This window comes from Hesperophylax consimilis, chromosome 6 (assembly GCF_061612785.1).
Source record: "Hesperophylax consimilis isolate HC1 chromosome 6, BYU_Hcon_1.0, whole genome shotgun sequence".
NCBI lineage: Eukaryota > Metazoa > Arthropoda > Insecta > Trichoptera > Limnephilidae > Hesperophylax > Hesperophylax consimilis.
The window spans coordinates 30009248-30026536 of record NC_142841.1 but is presented as its reverse complement, the minus strand read 5'-3'; positions in this window follow the sequence as shown (position 1 = coordinate 30026536).

The following is a 17289-nucleotide window of genomic DNA, read 5'->3' as shown; positions in this document are numbered from 1 at the left end:
TTTCACAAGTAGAATTTAGGTGGCCGCACATAATTCATACAAAAATATATTTGTTTAATTTTAGCTGATCATCTCAACGGATTGAATACTATGTTTGTAAATCTGTACTGTAACAGACTAATTCTCAAGTTGTTCACAGGAAGATTTTACTGACCAATACGAATTATCGCGCTGACGATGAATATAATGGATGCAAATCATCGATCAGTTGCTGCGGAACTCGTTCTCAATCCATCAATCCTCGGTCTATCTTAGTCTTAATGTCTGCTGTCTACTGTCGACCGACTACTGACTACTGCTGTCTGCTGTACAATGAACTCTTTCATTCGTTATGTACCTTGCTGCAGATGCTGGAGGTAAATGGTCCATCCATATAGGCTTATCTACACCTTCAAACGGAGAATCTCCATTCTCCAATACTTAGAATAGAAACACAATAGTGTTTGTTTTTCATGTACTTATATTATTTTTTTAATGATAAACTAATGTATATAAGACAAGATTTTTATGCATAGCACAAAGGATAACAAATAATTAAAAGCATTAATTACTCGCCTGAAATATCCACGCAAATTGAAAATATCTCCCGAGTACAAATAAAAAATATATAAAAATCAGTAATTGTTGATTGAAGTACTTGTACAAATTGAATTTTTTGGTGGGTTGGGAATAAGCCGACGTAGCTCAGTGATCCAGAACACCTGACCGGTCATCAGAAGGCGCGGGTTCAATTCCTGTAGAAGTAAAAAAGAAAAAAACTTTTCTCGAAATTCCGTTGTTTTTTTACCCATAAAAAAATATTTTTTCATAGAAGATTATTATTTTCTACATGCAAACAATTCAACTTTTATACATGAAAAATACATCAAAACGTTGAAATTTCTAAAGAAAATTTGTCACCCTTTTTTACTTGTACTCTCATGTATAATCACCTCCCAAAGTTTGTGTACTTTACCCACCTACTCGTATTGTTTTCAATGATTAAAAATTGATGTATTTAATGATTTTTTTAAATATATGCATATTTTTATCAAATCTAACATTAGCAATATTTATTTTATTATATATTTAAGCCTTATTAACTCAGAAGCTCAGAAGTGAGTGCAAGCGAGGACAGATCGTTGAAATCGATTTTCTATTCAAGAAAGTATTTCGGTATTTGAAATGATTGATCAATTTTACCCGGCTTAAGAAGAAATTGAGATCATTTCAGACACACGGACACGTCTACGGTTTATCTCATTAGAGCCCAAATCTATATGCTTTTTATTTAATTTCATTTACACATGATAGCCATACAGAAAGAAGAAAGAAACGAAAAAATATACATTAAGATTATATAAGTAAACAAAACAAAAGACAAAATAATATATATATATATATATATATATATATATATATATTAGTCCAAATTTAACTCAGCAAATGAGAAGACACAAAAACAAAAAAAAACCCTATTATGCAGTGTCCTTGTAAATACATGCACCTGTAAAATGTTTAGTTAGTAAAAATTTTGCAGTAGTGGCATATTAAAAACATCAGCTAACATAGCATAAGAGTTACCAATGGTGTAAAATCTATTGATGAAACCATAGTATAATTGTCACGACAATACATACTTGGGAACCTTTATCAAATGGTAGGAATATGGAAGTGAATCAAAATTAATATACCAGGGCAATCTAACTCATAATTTACATCCTATCTAAATATCTATACATATATTTAAAAATGGAACTGTTTGTTTAAAATCCTAAATCTACGAAAGTTCTTCCCCGATTGCTTTGAAATTTCGACACAACTTTGCAATCGAATACGCGTGTGTAGGATTATATAGCATGTCACCTGAGACCTAAAAGAGGTAAAAATGTTTTTTTCAAAAACAGCGCCATCTATTGGACAATCATGCTTCTTTGTACAGCTCCATCCGTTGGACGTAACGCAACGCAACGCGTTCAACGGACAGCAACGCGTGGCGGGGTACAGTTAGTTTTGTATAATAATGGATGAGAAATCTGAAAAAAGTCATACGTTTTTTTTTATCTCGACAACAGCGCCACCTATCGGGTAAAAATTATATAACAAACTCCCTCTCAACATCAAACAAAGGAAAACGAAAAATAACTACATTAAAGACATCAAATCTCGGCTTAAGGAAATATCGGAAGAAGAACTAGCTAATATATTAAAAACATCATTTTAGTCGCTGAAAACGTATACTAACATATATAGTCCCCCTCAGCACAGGATCTCCTAGTGAGGAGGACTTCAATGATCTGTTTTAATTTTATATATATAATTTTTTTCATGTGCCATACAAAAATGTACCTAATTATTTAAAAAAATAACTAAATAAAAAAAAAAAAAAAAAATAAAAAACTGTCCTATATTTCAAGCTGGAACCAAATATACAAATTGACGAAATTTCATTGTAATCGGTTGGGCGGTTTCGGAGATTGGCGTGTACGAACACATTGAAACGTGATTTTATTATATATTAAGAAGAATATAAGATTATTTCTTCTGTCACTTATATTCATAAGTTTAAGTACTACAAGTAGTAGTAAGCAGCCTATTAATAATGATTTCGTACTTGTCGGTATATTTTTTTAATCTGAGGTAAGTTAATATCGTGTTTACATAATTCCATCTCATATGCCCCATCTCCACTGACGGATTAATGGCAAGTATACATTGTATACGTTAGGGTGGGCCGTTATTTTAATTAAAAAAGATTATTTATTAAAACCTGCAAAACTTCATACATCGGTCAAATAAAAACTAAATGGTTGATTAGCTGGTGTGGAGTAAAGTCCCATTTAAAAAAAATTGTGATGTTTTTATAAAAGTTGTGTTGGTATGTATAAATCCATTTTGGATTTTGTTAATTTTTAGTTGTTGGCATATGTTATATTCGAACAGTTTTCTGATTTTCAGTAATTTCTTTTCGTGGTTTACTTTTTTGGTGGGGGAATCTAGGTTATAATTTTAATTTTTTTTACTTTATCCTGTATTATTTGTAGGTCGTTCAAATGTGTAATGTATCTGTTTGCACATATTTCAATTAAATAATTTAGATGGGACTGGATAAAGCTAAACTGTAATCTCTTCCTTACTTGTGTTGGTAATTGTTTGTTAACTTTCTATAAATATAATACGCACGTATTATATATATATAAACCTTCCGGAAAAAAATTTCTAAATTATAGTGAAAATCTATCAAAATCCACTGTGTATTTTAGAAGAACTGAGCGCATTAACGTGCATAAAAAGCGATGGTGACTTTGTCTTATACTATCTATATATACTAGATTACGTTTACCCGGCGTTGCTGAGTGTTATTCATAGGAGATACACGTCGATTCCTTTTCTGTACACCTTTTTAAGATATACATTTCCGTAGAACATTCCCTGAATTTTTTCTTTGTCCCATTTTAAAAAATGGAGGGAAACAATTATAACAAGTCAGTGGAGATCTTAAATTTATCTTTAAACAAATATAAAATATTGTTAATGAAGCAATTCAGTTAAGTACAATAATTAATGTGTATTTCTTAATATTCTGATGTAAAAGCCCTAAAAAAGGGCGTTAATAAATAAATAAATAATTATTACGGTATCAATCCCTGCATTACCGAAAGCTATGCGTCATCTATGGGTAACCTCTTAAACTAATATCTATGATAGCACACCTATTATAAAATAATATACACCTCATTCCTATTATGTTATTTGCTACTTTCTGTACCCCATCACGCTTTTCTGTGGCTCAGTGTGTTTGTGCAGATAGAAAAACAAGCGCATGTTGCTTTTATGTCCAACAGATGGTGTTGTTTAAAAAAAATATGTTTTTCCAACAGAAGTTTTTCAAGAAAATTTTGTTTTAACCTCTCACATGTGACATATAAAATATAGGTTCACGTTTTTACCTGTTTCAGGTCTCAGGTGATATGCTACGTAATATAGGTATATTAAAACACACTCATATTCTAATGCGATGTTGTGTAAATATTTTAAAGCAATCGGTGAAGAACTTTGGAGATTTAAGATTTTGAACAAACGAACATTTAAATGTTTATTTATATAGATATAATTTTATCTACATAATGTAATAAATAAACAGATTTAAATAGTGATATTGGAACTTTGAGACATCTCAGAGAAAGATATAACAATACAATATTATATATATTATCAGCTCCGTTTACTCCCAATGAATAAAATAACTACATGTACTTATACCACCTACTACCTACTTATTAATCGAAATGTAAGATTATTATTTTTATCTTACTACTATTCTTAAATTAATATGAAATGTAAATAAATATATTCTTTAATTTATTTACATTATCATGCTACATACATTTTGGTAAGTTTTTTCGGATCTTCGGATCTACCGGATCTGCCCTTATGATGGACACTGCAACGCTGTCCGAAACGTCGGCTAAAGAAGGAGTTAGCGCAACACGGCATAACACCCCAAAAACAAACAACAAAAATACATACATTTTGTTTATTTCTTACTTTATAAATAAAAAACTTTCTTTCTTTTCTTTATCCAATGTATATTGTAATGGCACTACTCTCCAACTCAAACACGAGAAACGCTTTTCTCTATTGAATTGGGTAGTTACGTTAAAAAGAAAACATTTTTATTGTAATTAGTTTTTTTAGTATAACATATTTAAGTTTTTATATAAAAGAAATATATTATTAAATAAAAAAAAATTAAAAAAACAATAGCTAAGTCGTCACCGTTATGCTTTCAAAATACATAAATATTGTAACGTTATTCGTAAAGTGGTAATAATTGCCATGAAAAAAATCTCTATACATTGGCGGCCCACCCTAATGTATAAATACGTCCATGGAAATTCACGAGTGCGTTTTGTTATGATAAGGCGGCTGTTAAGAATTAGGAGCGCAGGAGGATCGGGCGGTGATGGAATGACCTTCAGATGAAGCTAAGGAATGACTGCTCCAGTACACAAACCTCAATGAGATCATTCGCTCAGATGACTCATGATTCATGATTATTTATTGATGTGAATATTTTTAGGAAAAAAAATTGGAATTAAATACTACGTAATTATGAACCAGAACATGCATGTAACATTTAAAAAAAAAAAAAATAAGCAATCATACAATTTGTCCAAATAAACGTCACTATCTTAAAGACAAATAATTTTTTCAAAACTTTCTTTAGGCAAATATGTACAATAATATTGAAAAGCTCAGTCAAAGATAGCCATCTAGTCATAGTTAGCCACCTAGTGAAAGTTAGCCATCTAGGTAAGGCTTTTTGAATCATAAAAAGGATGCTATCTCAATTACAATTTTTTTAAACTTTATTCAGACAGGTAAGCAAGTACAATACCTACAACAAAATGCGAACAAGAAAGTCCAAATAAATACTACGATTTCAAAAATAATCTTTGCTAAACCAAAAACGGCCATCTTCTCGAAAGGGAAATTAATGAAACACGAAAGAGCAGTGCTTCGTTACGCTCAGTCAATAAAGTGACAGGAGTGTCTTTTTGTGAGTGCGCGTTCCATAAGTATTCTATATTAATCAAATATTTAAAAGTAATAAAAAAAATAAGTTCCAAAAGTATTTTTGACCAAGATGTCAATTTCATTGGCCTGTCAAGGTCTTGGGAATGGTAAGGCATTATGTAAATTGGCGACACGGTTTTCTTTCAAATCAGTACTGGAGGCCTACTCTGTATCGTTCGAAACTTTCCTGCCACAGTTTTAGCCACGTCACAAACTCGTATTAACCCTTTCCATACAGTGCTAAAAAATTCCTCGTCCTCCGGTGCTATATACTTGGTAAATATTTATACTTTACTGTAATTAATTAATTAATACATAAATGTATTGCGGAGGAATACCTAAAATTTGAACTATGTGTTTAGTATATTTTCAGAGATATTTTATTAATTAGTGCGAAAAGCGAAAGTTCTATTCAAGTTCTGTTATTATATGATTATAGGTAAGTTGCTTGACAGAACTAAAATAATAAGAAAACTTGAAAAAATCTTTCACAGAACCTAAAAAATTACTTTGAAATATGAAGAATTGTTCAAATTCTCTGAAACAACACAATTTGAACAATTCATCAAATTTCATCGTTCATTTTCGGGTTCTGTGAAAGTCCTATTCAAGTTCTATTATTATTTCAGTATGGGTTAGTTGCTTGAAAAAACTGTAATAATAACAGAACTTGAAAAAACCTTTCACAAAACTTGAAAATTAACTTTTAAATATGCAGAATTGTTCAAATTCTCTGAAACAACCCGTCCTTAGTATTCGTTCATGGTGAACAACGCACCGCCAAAGTTTAGTTTGGTGTGTTTGATTGTTCCAATTACTCCGGTCAAGACACTAACAATGGAACGCAGAAGGCACTCAATGGACTGGAACCGCAAAGTGATTAAATGGACCAAAATAAAATCACCGCGCTGGCGAGAAACGATACGTTGAACGTATTGAAAAATGCTATGGATTTATACCATTGTGTATGGGACGTCTAGACCTGACTTTCTCATTTAAATTACTAACACGCCAATAAAGATTGTTTCCCGCTTTAATGTAATGGGTCAATTTTTATGCCGGTTGCCGTGGTTGTTTAGTAAGAAAACCTCCCGAGTAATAACAATACTTTAATTTGAATAAAATACACAACTTTGTAAACACCACCATTTAATCAAAAATGATTAACATGTTTCAAAATCAATGTTTTTTTCGTCAGGATAAACGAATTATGAAAATTAACTAATTAAAAAATGGAAAAATAAGTACATATAGTTAATTTTCATTATTTGTTTATCCGAACGAAGAAACCAATGGTTTTAAAGCGTGACAGTTCTTTTTGATCAAATAGTGGTGTTTACAAAGTTACTTATTGAAAAACAAAAATGACGACACTTTTATATTATCGTGCACAATTTTTAGATTACTGTGCCGTGATGCCCTTCTTCTTTTTTAGCCAACGTTTCGGACAGCGTTACAGTTTCCATCATCAGGACAGATATTTTGTATTTTTAACATAAAAAGCAGCAATCCCTAAGATTTTTAATACTCTGGTAGTTACTAGTTATCATCACTTATACCATCATTTTTTTGAAAATAATCTTATTATTAACCTAAATATTGCTTGAAATGGCATTAACTTTGTTTAGTAACCAGGTGAATAGTCGACCTCTCATCCCTCTTATTCCCCATCTCCTTCTTCCAATACCATTGATCTTAATGGATTCTGGGAGTTTGGACTATATTGTACTGCCCTTGAGTTGAAATATTATTATTAATCTCACAATCTAATTGGTTTCTTTCTCATAGTCTTATTGGTTTCTGGCATTTGGAAATATCTTGTGCTGTATTCTCATAATCTTATTGGTTTCTAGCATTTGTGCAGTGTTCTTATTGGCTTCCGGCAGTTGTGACTCTCTTGTGCAGTGTTCTCTTTGTCTCGTTGACTTCTGGCAGTTAAGACTCTCTTGTGCTGTATTCTCATAGTCTAATTGGCTTCCGGCAGTTGGGTCTCTCTTGTGCAGTGTTCTCCTTGTCTCGTTGACTTCTTGTAGTTAATTCCTTCTTGTGCTGTATTCTCATATTCTTATTGGTTTCTAGCATTTGTGCAGTGTTCTTATTGGCTTCCGGCAGTTGTGACTCTCTTGTGCAGTGTTCTCTTTGTCTCGTTGACTTCTGGCAGTTAAGACTCTCTTGTGCTGTATTCTCATAGTCTAATTGGCTTCCGGCAGTTGGGTCTCTCTTGTGCAGTGTTCTCCTTGTCTCGTTGACTTCTTGTAGTTAATTCCTTCTTGTGCTGTATTCTCATATTCTTATTGGTTTCTAGCATTTGTGTAGTGTTCTTATTGGCTTCCGGCAGTTGGGACTCTCGTGTACAGTGTTTTCATAGTCTCATTGGCTTCTGACATTTGGGACCCTCTTGCGTCTTCTGATTAATAATTTATAGATTTTGGAATAAATTCAATTGAATATTGAGAACATTTGCACTAGATCAGAAGGTATTTGTAAGGCGGGATGGTAGAACTCAGGTTTATTTACGATAAAAGCCCACCTTGCTGCGAGCGACGGTTTATTTATTTGTATGATTGACGCGAGCTTTATTTTTGTACGGAACAGATGGATGTCTAGAAGGCTATTCTCGCGTACTACGAGTCTTTCTGTATTCAATCGAAAATGTGGTTATTATTCGATAGTACTTATTGATTTATTAGCCTTTAAATCTGAAGTGGCTTATTGTGCATACAATTAGAAACATAATTTATTTTTCTAATAATATTTTCTTTTTCAAAAATCTTTTTGGACCCAGATTTAACTTGAATAATTTTATTTTGTTTTAAATTATTTATGATATGTTTCAGCATAAAGCTCTGCATAGTTAAATAAATAATAATCTTAATGCTTTACTAAAACAGAAAATATGGTAATGTAACATCCGAAGAAAAGACGACTTTTTATTATTAACTCTACCGTCATGAAATTTAGAAATTTTTTTATTTCTTATTTAATTATCTTTAGGCATTTTGGTGTACCTGTTAATATAACTGATGAAAATAAAAAAATTTCACTAGCGTAGTTAAAATAGTTACTTCTCTCTAATCTACAAAATAAAAAAAGTGACAAGCACCAATGCAACTCTAGCGTTGTAAAACAAAATCGACTAACTGATTTTTTTTTCGAAAATTTTTATATCACTACTCTTGAATGCATATATTATTATGTAATCGAATAACTATAAATGAAACATTCAACAATACCGCATTATTTGCATTGTACAGAATTTTCCAATAAGAGTTGTTATTTTGATATTCAATCGTAAAAGATCATTGGTTTCGTTGCTTGTGTGGCACGTAACGCCGTCTCGTTGAAAGTAAACGTTGTCCAAATTATTACCATCCAATTCTGACCATAGAAAATCATTAATCATCTCTCGATAGCGCAATCCATTCACCGTAACTGTTGCTCCAGCCTCATTTTCGAAAAAGTAAGATCCAATGACTCCGCCGGACAATAAACCGCACCAAACAGTCACACGTTGAGGATAGAGAGGCTTTTCAACAATAATTTTTGGGTTTTCCGAGCCCCAGATGCGACAATTTTGCTTGTTAACGAAGCCACCGAGGTGGAAATGGGCCTCATCACTCAAGATGATTTGCATTTGATTCACTCAAGTGAATTTTAATAATTTCAATGCGTTGTTGAAGCGTGTATCGTTCCATTTTTATTAATGGCGTAGTTTTTACTTGTCAAAAAATGATAGCTTCAAAAGTAACATCTACCGAAATAGCGGGCTATTCAAAATAACACCTCTTATTAGAAAACCCTGTATTTAAAACTATCCCAACATTGTAAAATTAATTTTGCCTACTTTGAATAGAAACACTTAACACGGTCTTACTAGTTAGATTCTTATACGCCGATTCAACGTCGATATGATATAGCCGGCCTTCGCTGCATGCACGGCGATTAAACGCAACGGTTTTGGAATAGATCAAAACGCCAAACCGCACTGCGGTTGTCATTTTTACTTAATTCTATTTCAGTATCACCATGAAATATTTTTCATCGTTCCGACCTTATGCGTCGCATTATATTTACACTGCATTTATAAGTAAGAAGATAACTTTATACCCATCCTTACATTTTACATTACAAGTAAGGAGGTTGGTTTATTGCCAGGTGGCAATTTCTTCCAACAATCAATTCTTAATGGTAGACTTAGCCCAAGCAAAATGTGAAGAGGTAAAAGGAACGAACATTGGAAAAGGTCATCACTAAAATATACGCAGGTCTGTCTGCTCCAGAGCTGTCTGCGGTCACCGATGTATGTGAAAATTGTGAAATATCGATAAATACGGTTAATCGATATGATATGAAGATATTCAATATCGATAAATACGGTGAATCGATATGATATGAAGATATTCAATATCGATAAATACGTGAATCGATATGATATGAAGATATTAAATATCAATAAATACGATGATAAGATATAATATGAAGATTTTAAATATCAATAAATAAAGTGAATCGATATAATATGAATATATTACATCCAATGCTTATAAATTATATCGAATGCTTTTATATGTCCGAATATTGTTTGTATATGGTCTCTCCAGGAAATTCATAAAAGTCTTCTATAGGACCACATCTCAAAAGCCTCTAGTCTCCGTTTATCTCTTTCGGATAGGACCATGTTTCGCAGCCGTACATCAAGATACTCCATACATAGGTCTTGATGTGGAGTATTCTCAGTTTTAGGTCTATATTATTCGATTCTATTATTTTAGACCTTTTATTGAATGTAAGCCTAGCCTGATGTATACGGCTGTCGACCTCGCTCTTAGAGAGACCGTCCCATGTTATTTTGCTCCCGAGGTAGACAAACTCCTTGGTGTTCTTTAGTGGAACTCCTGCCATCTCTACTCTACTCTACTCTATATATTATTAATAAACCATTAGACATAAAATAGTTAAACAGAAGAAGATTAATAAATAATTTGCTTGGAATTGAAGGGGGTAGGTTGATTCGTGAAATAAGTTTTCTGGTGGATTTGGACATAAACCTTATTAATATTTGAACTTAATTAAATATGATTTATTTTTTGAGGTATTCTGGCGTGTTGTGCTACCTCCTTATTAAGCCAACATTTCGTTGGCTAAAGAAAGAGGTAGCGCAACAAGGCATAATACCCCAAAAATAAATCAAATAATACCGTGAAAATCTCAAATCATATCTTAGTCGATTTACCTATATCAATGAGTAAAATATTAAAACAATAAATATAATTTATTTATTAGATACTAAAAAATACAATTGCAGAAATAATCTTGTATTGTCCAACTGGGAAGGTTTCCCGTTTCAGGACTGTCAAATTGATAGGTTTAATTCATATGAAGTAAGTAATGTAACACAAATACATAACAATAAATTCATATGATTGGAGAAATATATACTTTTATTAATACTTTTTACATAACATTGTGGAAATTACTGTCATGTTTACAATATAAGAGATGAGTTAGGTAGGCATCTTATTTTTTTTGTTTTTGTTTCTATAATGTGTGAACATGTATGCGCGAAAATTATTATTTTAACTGATTTAAGACGTATTTATAATACATAATAATTGAATATGATTTAAGATATTCACGGCCAAAAAGATGGACACTGCAATGTTGTCCGAAACGTTGGCTAAAGAAAGAGTTAGCGCAACACGGCATAACACCCCAAAAACAAATAAAAAAAACATAATAATTGAGTTTGTGAAGTGTGGTGGGAATTTAAGGTCTAGAGCAGTGATTCCCAAAGTGGTCTATATCGACCCCCAGGGGTCTATGACAACCTGCAAGGGGTCTACGTCAGAGAAAAAAAAAATTGGGGGTCCATGAAATGAAAATGGGGGTCCACGATAGTGGATCTCAACATACACTCATAGTAACTTTTTACTTACATTATACTATCTTATAATATTAAGACATATACATTATTTATAAAAGTACCCATGAAGTAAAAAAAATTATTATATATGTTTATAAAATTGTGTAAGTTGTAGGATGTAGGCATTCGCTTTGTGGTTGCAATACATTTTGAACTTGTAAAAACCTGCACATAATGATATACCAGTATGTTCAATTCGTCACTCTATAAATACGAATGTGAGACAAATACGTTTATTCGTTTCCTGAATCTTGAAAAGGAAAGTGCTAAGAAAATATTTTTAAAAATGTAAACTGGTAGTTTATCACACAAATTATAGTGAATCAGTGTTGTTTTGTTTGAGAGTGCCGGAGAAAAGTAAGTACATTATTTTTTATTAAATTTTAGTTTTGTACTCGTACTTAGCAAAGATAGATAAATTACGCCGATCATGACTTCAGTTATTAGTAGTTTAATATTCAAATACTGCAAAATTATACGAGTACTCCTCAATGGTTTCTTTTTCAAAGTTTTAGCAATCGGTCTTATAATTACAGTGCAATCTCCGTAATCCGAACTAATTACCGAAAAGTTCGGATTATGGAATGTTTTCGGAAAAATCTAAAAAAAGACAACTGTATATACATATTAAGAATGTATTTTATTATTAACACACAAACGAGGTTCGGATTATGGATATTGCACTCTACATACTTCTCCATATTAAAATTTAAATTTTGTATTATTGATAAAGTGGAACCAGTGAACTTTTACACATGACAGTCGAATGTACGTAGAGATAAATAGCATAAAAAAATGTTATTATTATTCGTTGTATAATATTTTATTTTAACATTTTTTGTCATGTTACTTTCAAATTTCCTTAAAGTTCCATCATACCAAAACCTTAAGTAACATTCATAACATTCCCCTTCTCACATTAATTTATAATGGCTGTACGCCTATGCCTGCCATAAAATCTAAGACCATACAATTTTAATTTGACTTTGATTTTTTAATATACAGCTGCTGGACTTTATGTCTTATTTAAATAGATTAATCTTGCCCACAGATGATTGATGCCATGTTCGAATCTAAAAAGAAATGTAGACAGTACAGTGTTGATTATCTGAAGCTTGGCTTTATTCCATCATTGTCGGACAAACAATTGCCTATGTGCCTTTTATGCAACAAAGTTTTGGGCAATGACGCTATGAAACCATCTAAGCTGCAGGATCATTTGAGAAGATGTCACCCTGATAAAACAGATACAGATTTGAAATACTTTCAAACACTCAAAGATAAACTTCAGAAGAGACCTACGCTGGACAGAATGTTCGCTTCGACGTCACAAAGAAACGATGATGGTTTGCGGGCGTCTTACAATATCTTGCTACTTATAGCAAAATCCGGAAAACCGCATACTATCGGAGAGAAGTTAATTTTGCCAGCCGCTGAAGAGGTTTTAAAAACTGTTTTACACAAACCTGCATCTGATATCATTAAAAGAATTCCCTTAAGCAACAATACTGTTGAAAGACGTATTGATGAAATGAGTTCTGATATTGAAAGGTTCTTGTGTAATTATTTGCAAAACGACCCATTGCTCTATACAACTGCCCTCTATTCAGATTTTGAAACTAGGTTTGAGGATTTTTTGACTATGGTAATACCACCGTGGATAATTAACCCATATGGTGACATAGAAGAAACGAATGTCATAAAACAAGAGGAACTGACAGAAATAAGTACAAACGAAGAACTGAAGGTTCAGTTTAAGCACGGATATCAGCACTTCTGGCTGCAAAAAAACATACTCGTTACTTATCCCGTATTATGGCATATAGCGCGGAAATTTTTTATTTCCTTTGCATCGTCATACCTAGTGGAAAGGGGGTTCAGCGCTGTTACCAATCTCCTAACGAAAAAAAGAAACAGACTGGACATCATTAGCCGAGGAGACTTAAGATTAAACCTTACAAAATTTACGCGGTTCATCCTTCCCACTAAAAACATTTACTTATTGCTTAGTTTATTTTATGTTACGTTTATTTTATGTAACAGATACAAAATTTTATTTTAAGTAGTTATAATTTAAATTCAATTAATAAATGTATAAAATGAACATGTGTTTTTACTTTAAGTTTTTAACACTAAACTTCACTACAGTTAGAAATTTACAAAAAATCAATATCCGGTAAGTAGGGGGTCTACCAAAAACAGAAAAACATGGCAAAGGGTCTACGACACAAAAAAGTTTGGGAACCTCTGGTCTAGAGGCCAAAAACATTAAATAATTATATGAACCTTTCTACAACTGTTAACTGATTTTTCAACAAACTGCAGTACCTACCATGAAAGGTAAATATAGAAAAAATATATTTTGTTGAAGAAATGGGAAAATGGAAATATGTAATTATTACACATTTGATTCGAGGGCATATACGAGTACATAAATAATGGGTTAATGAATCCGATTCTTGAACGCAGTGTATAGTAGAAATATTTGTTCAATCTTCACATTGATTTACCTGTTTATCTGTTGTAGACGCTTTTACGCTATTGACTCCTAAACATGATTTATTTAATCACCGTAATAATAATTATGTAATAAAATATCGAAACTGGCGATTTCCCGCGCATCCCTACTGCATGTATCGGCTTTCCCGCCAATTTGTTATTTCAGGTGTAGCGACCGCTCCAAAATGGCGGCATTATTGGTTCCCGGCCATCCACGGCCCCAATGCGGTTTTGTCGTAAATCTAATGGATGAACGTTGTCGATATCTAAATGGTTTAGATGAAAGACCATTAGCTTGCCATATGCGTTTAAAATTATTCTCAATTTACGCGTGCCGGTATGTTGGCCAGAAACGCCGTACACTCTACCAAATGACCAAATTTAGAAAGATACCTTATAACTTTTTAAACTATGTTGGACTTATCGGCATTGTTTCTGGAGATGTTCTGAGTTTGCTTACCGTCTTATGAATAAGACACCATAGCACTGAAATGTTCATGTGGGTGGGTCGAAAAATGGTTTTAAAAATTTCGTACCTTCTACTTTTAGAGATCCAATACTTTTAGTTTGACTACGAGTTCGATTTTATTTTACGCAGAAAACTATATTTTTCGAAAATAATAATTTCGGTTGTCTTTGCGTTAGCTTTGTGTGAAATCTGCTTTAGTGAACTATTTTAATGAATTATTTTATATTTGAAATATGTATTTATTTTGTTCATGTTTCTTAGGGTTAATCTTGAAAAGTAAAGTGTAAATTTGTGATTTTTCAAGGGCCATCACTTTTCCTTTTTCAAGAAAGTGAAAATTATTAGGCAACTAAGTTTACTGAAGGTTTTCATTCACAGGGTAAATTTATGATCGTCTCTCTAATTTGTCAAAAAAATTAATATAATTTTTTTAATGATAAAGTAATGTTTATAAGACAAGGTTTTATGCGTAGCATAAAGGATAACAAATAATTAAAAGCAATAATTATTCTTTTATATTATGGAATAACTAAATGAGTAAAACCTCAAATTATAATATTTAATTATTGAAGACAATATTAGAAATTCCTCAACGAATATTTGAAACAAAAAAAATCAGAAGAAGATACGGTCACTTCTAGGACTCAGGACCCTTGCCTTGCCGGGGCACTGTGGTGATACAGTTAAATATGACCGAAGAAGATAGGGTCCCATTAGCTCAGTTGGTAAAGCGGTGCTCCGGCAAGGCAAGGGTCCAGGGTTCGAGTCCTAGATGTGACCGTATCTTTTTCTGATTTTTCTGTTTCAAATATTCGTTGAAGAATTTCTAATATTGTCTTCAATAATTAAAATTCAGTATTTGTTTTTGAAAGGTATGGATCCTGATCTATTAAAAAAAATCTTGTAGCTTCACGAATCCGGTTATAATTATAATATCCCGTGATTTTTTCTGAAATTCTCTACAACAAGTATCATAAATCTACTGAACTGAAGATACTTCTGTAATAAAGAGAAACCGATTTGAAAAAAAAATGGTTTTAAATCATATAAGCTAGGTACATAATTATCAAGCTACTAGACGGTCTGTTTTCTTATCTCTCATTCCTCAGTCTATATTTGTACACCAGGACTTTCCTCGTATAAAGAAATTCTCTCTCTAACTCTTGTACAAACGAAAGCAGGACGATCACTTCTTTCGCCAATTACACCGATATACCTTGCCCAGCAATAACCCATTCAATATTAGTAGGTATAGCTTTGTCGTGTGTAGACTGTATAGGTATTATATATATCGTATTATATCTCTGCAATCTGTACGTGTAGGTACACAACTACACTCTTATAATGTATTTACTCTCTTCGCAGTCGACAAGCGAGTAGTCGGTATTATATACTACAGTCATTGGGGCGATGGCCTCCAATTAAGTTATCAGGAGAGAAGAATATTATAGCGGGTGACCGCTGGATGTTGGGGGCATTGAACTCACGTCAGGGCTGACACAAAATTACTGACAGGTATTAAAAAAAATAAAAATAGGAAATTAAAAGCTGAATTATATCGCAAATAAAATTAATTTCCGTGATGTAACATTACTATGTTACTGTCATTCGTTTGTGTCACTTTTTTATGCTGACACACCAACCGGTTTCAATCGTTACAATCCGAGTAGTTAAGGCGAAGCTTAATACCAAATCATTATTTTGATTAATCTTTATAACGAATTAGTGTACATTATGAATACCAAAAAATATGTTTTAGATAAATTGAAAATTTTCCTAACGTTTCGCTTGATTAGATTACAAATAAAAAAAATAAATTACTCAATAAAAAATATAAATGCAAATTACTAAAAAAAATGTTTTTTCAATAGAAATGTATGAACGCATAATGGAAACAACTTTAAAAAATACTGTATTATAGCCAAAATTATCTGTGACAGTTTCAATTGATTAACTTTTTTGCTTTCTTATAAAATTATTTACAAAATAAATAAAAAACAGTTTTTGGCTTGAAATCGAACGTTTCTAGACTCCGTTTGTCAAGCGATTTTAATGCCTATTACCTACGATATAAGGTATATCAAGAATATACACATTTTTGGCTTGTAGCTTCATCTTAAGGTCCGATTATATACTTTTTTTTTTTTTAAAGTATGATACACACTCCCGGGGTACAAATAACCCGTCAATAATTTGAAAATCTCACACTAACGTTAGCGGAAAATGTTGCTTGTTTCGTGGTAGAAAACTGCGATGCCAGACGCGATGCCAACTTAGCCACTGACAGGAAACTAGTTTTTAATTTATACATAATATATGTATATATATATATGCATATATTAACATTCTAATTTAATTTATAAATTCGTTGAGGGTTTATCAAATAAATTAGGTAAAATATTAATGCATAGGTATATTCGTGGCACTTTCCGGTGTGGTTCATCCTATCCTTAATGAAGACAACTATTCAGAATCGAAAGGCTGCTTAAAATGGCTTTAGCTGTGTTTATTGACCAGACCTGTATAGCCAACAACGTTTCTATTTACCGTTTTTTCCCCCTGCAAACTTTCTCTAGCTTTACAGCATACTGCAAATTGTGGATGCCACAGTGTCGACATAAATCATCTCATTAATAATTAGGTCAACACATTAAATATTATTTTACTGGCGATGGAATGAAAACCCTAATAGCTTTACATTAATATTTTGAAGTCATTGAAACTTTTGCATTTTTTTTTCATATTGTAATCAGAATATTGGAATCGATACTCTTATGATCAACACGTAGGTATTTGCATTTTACAAATAAAATGTCAGTTTTTGGTAAAAATGATGTAC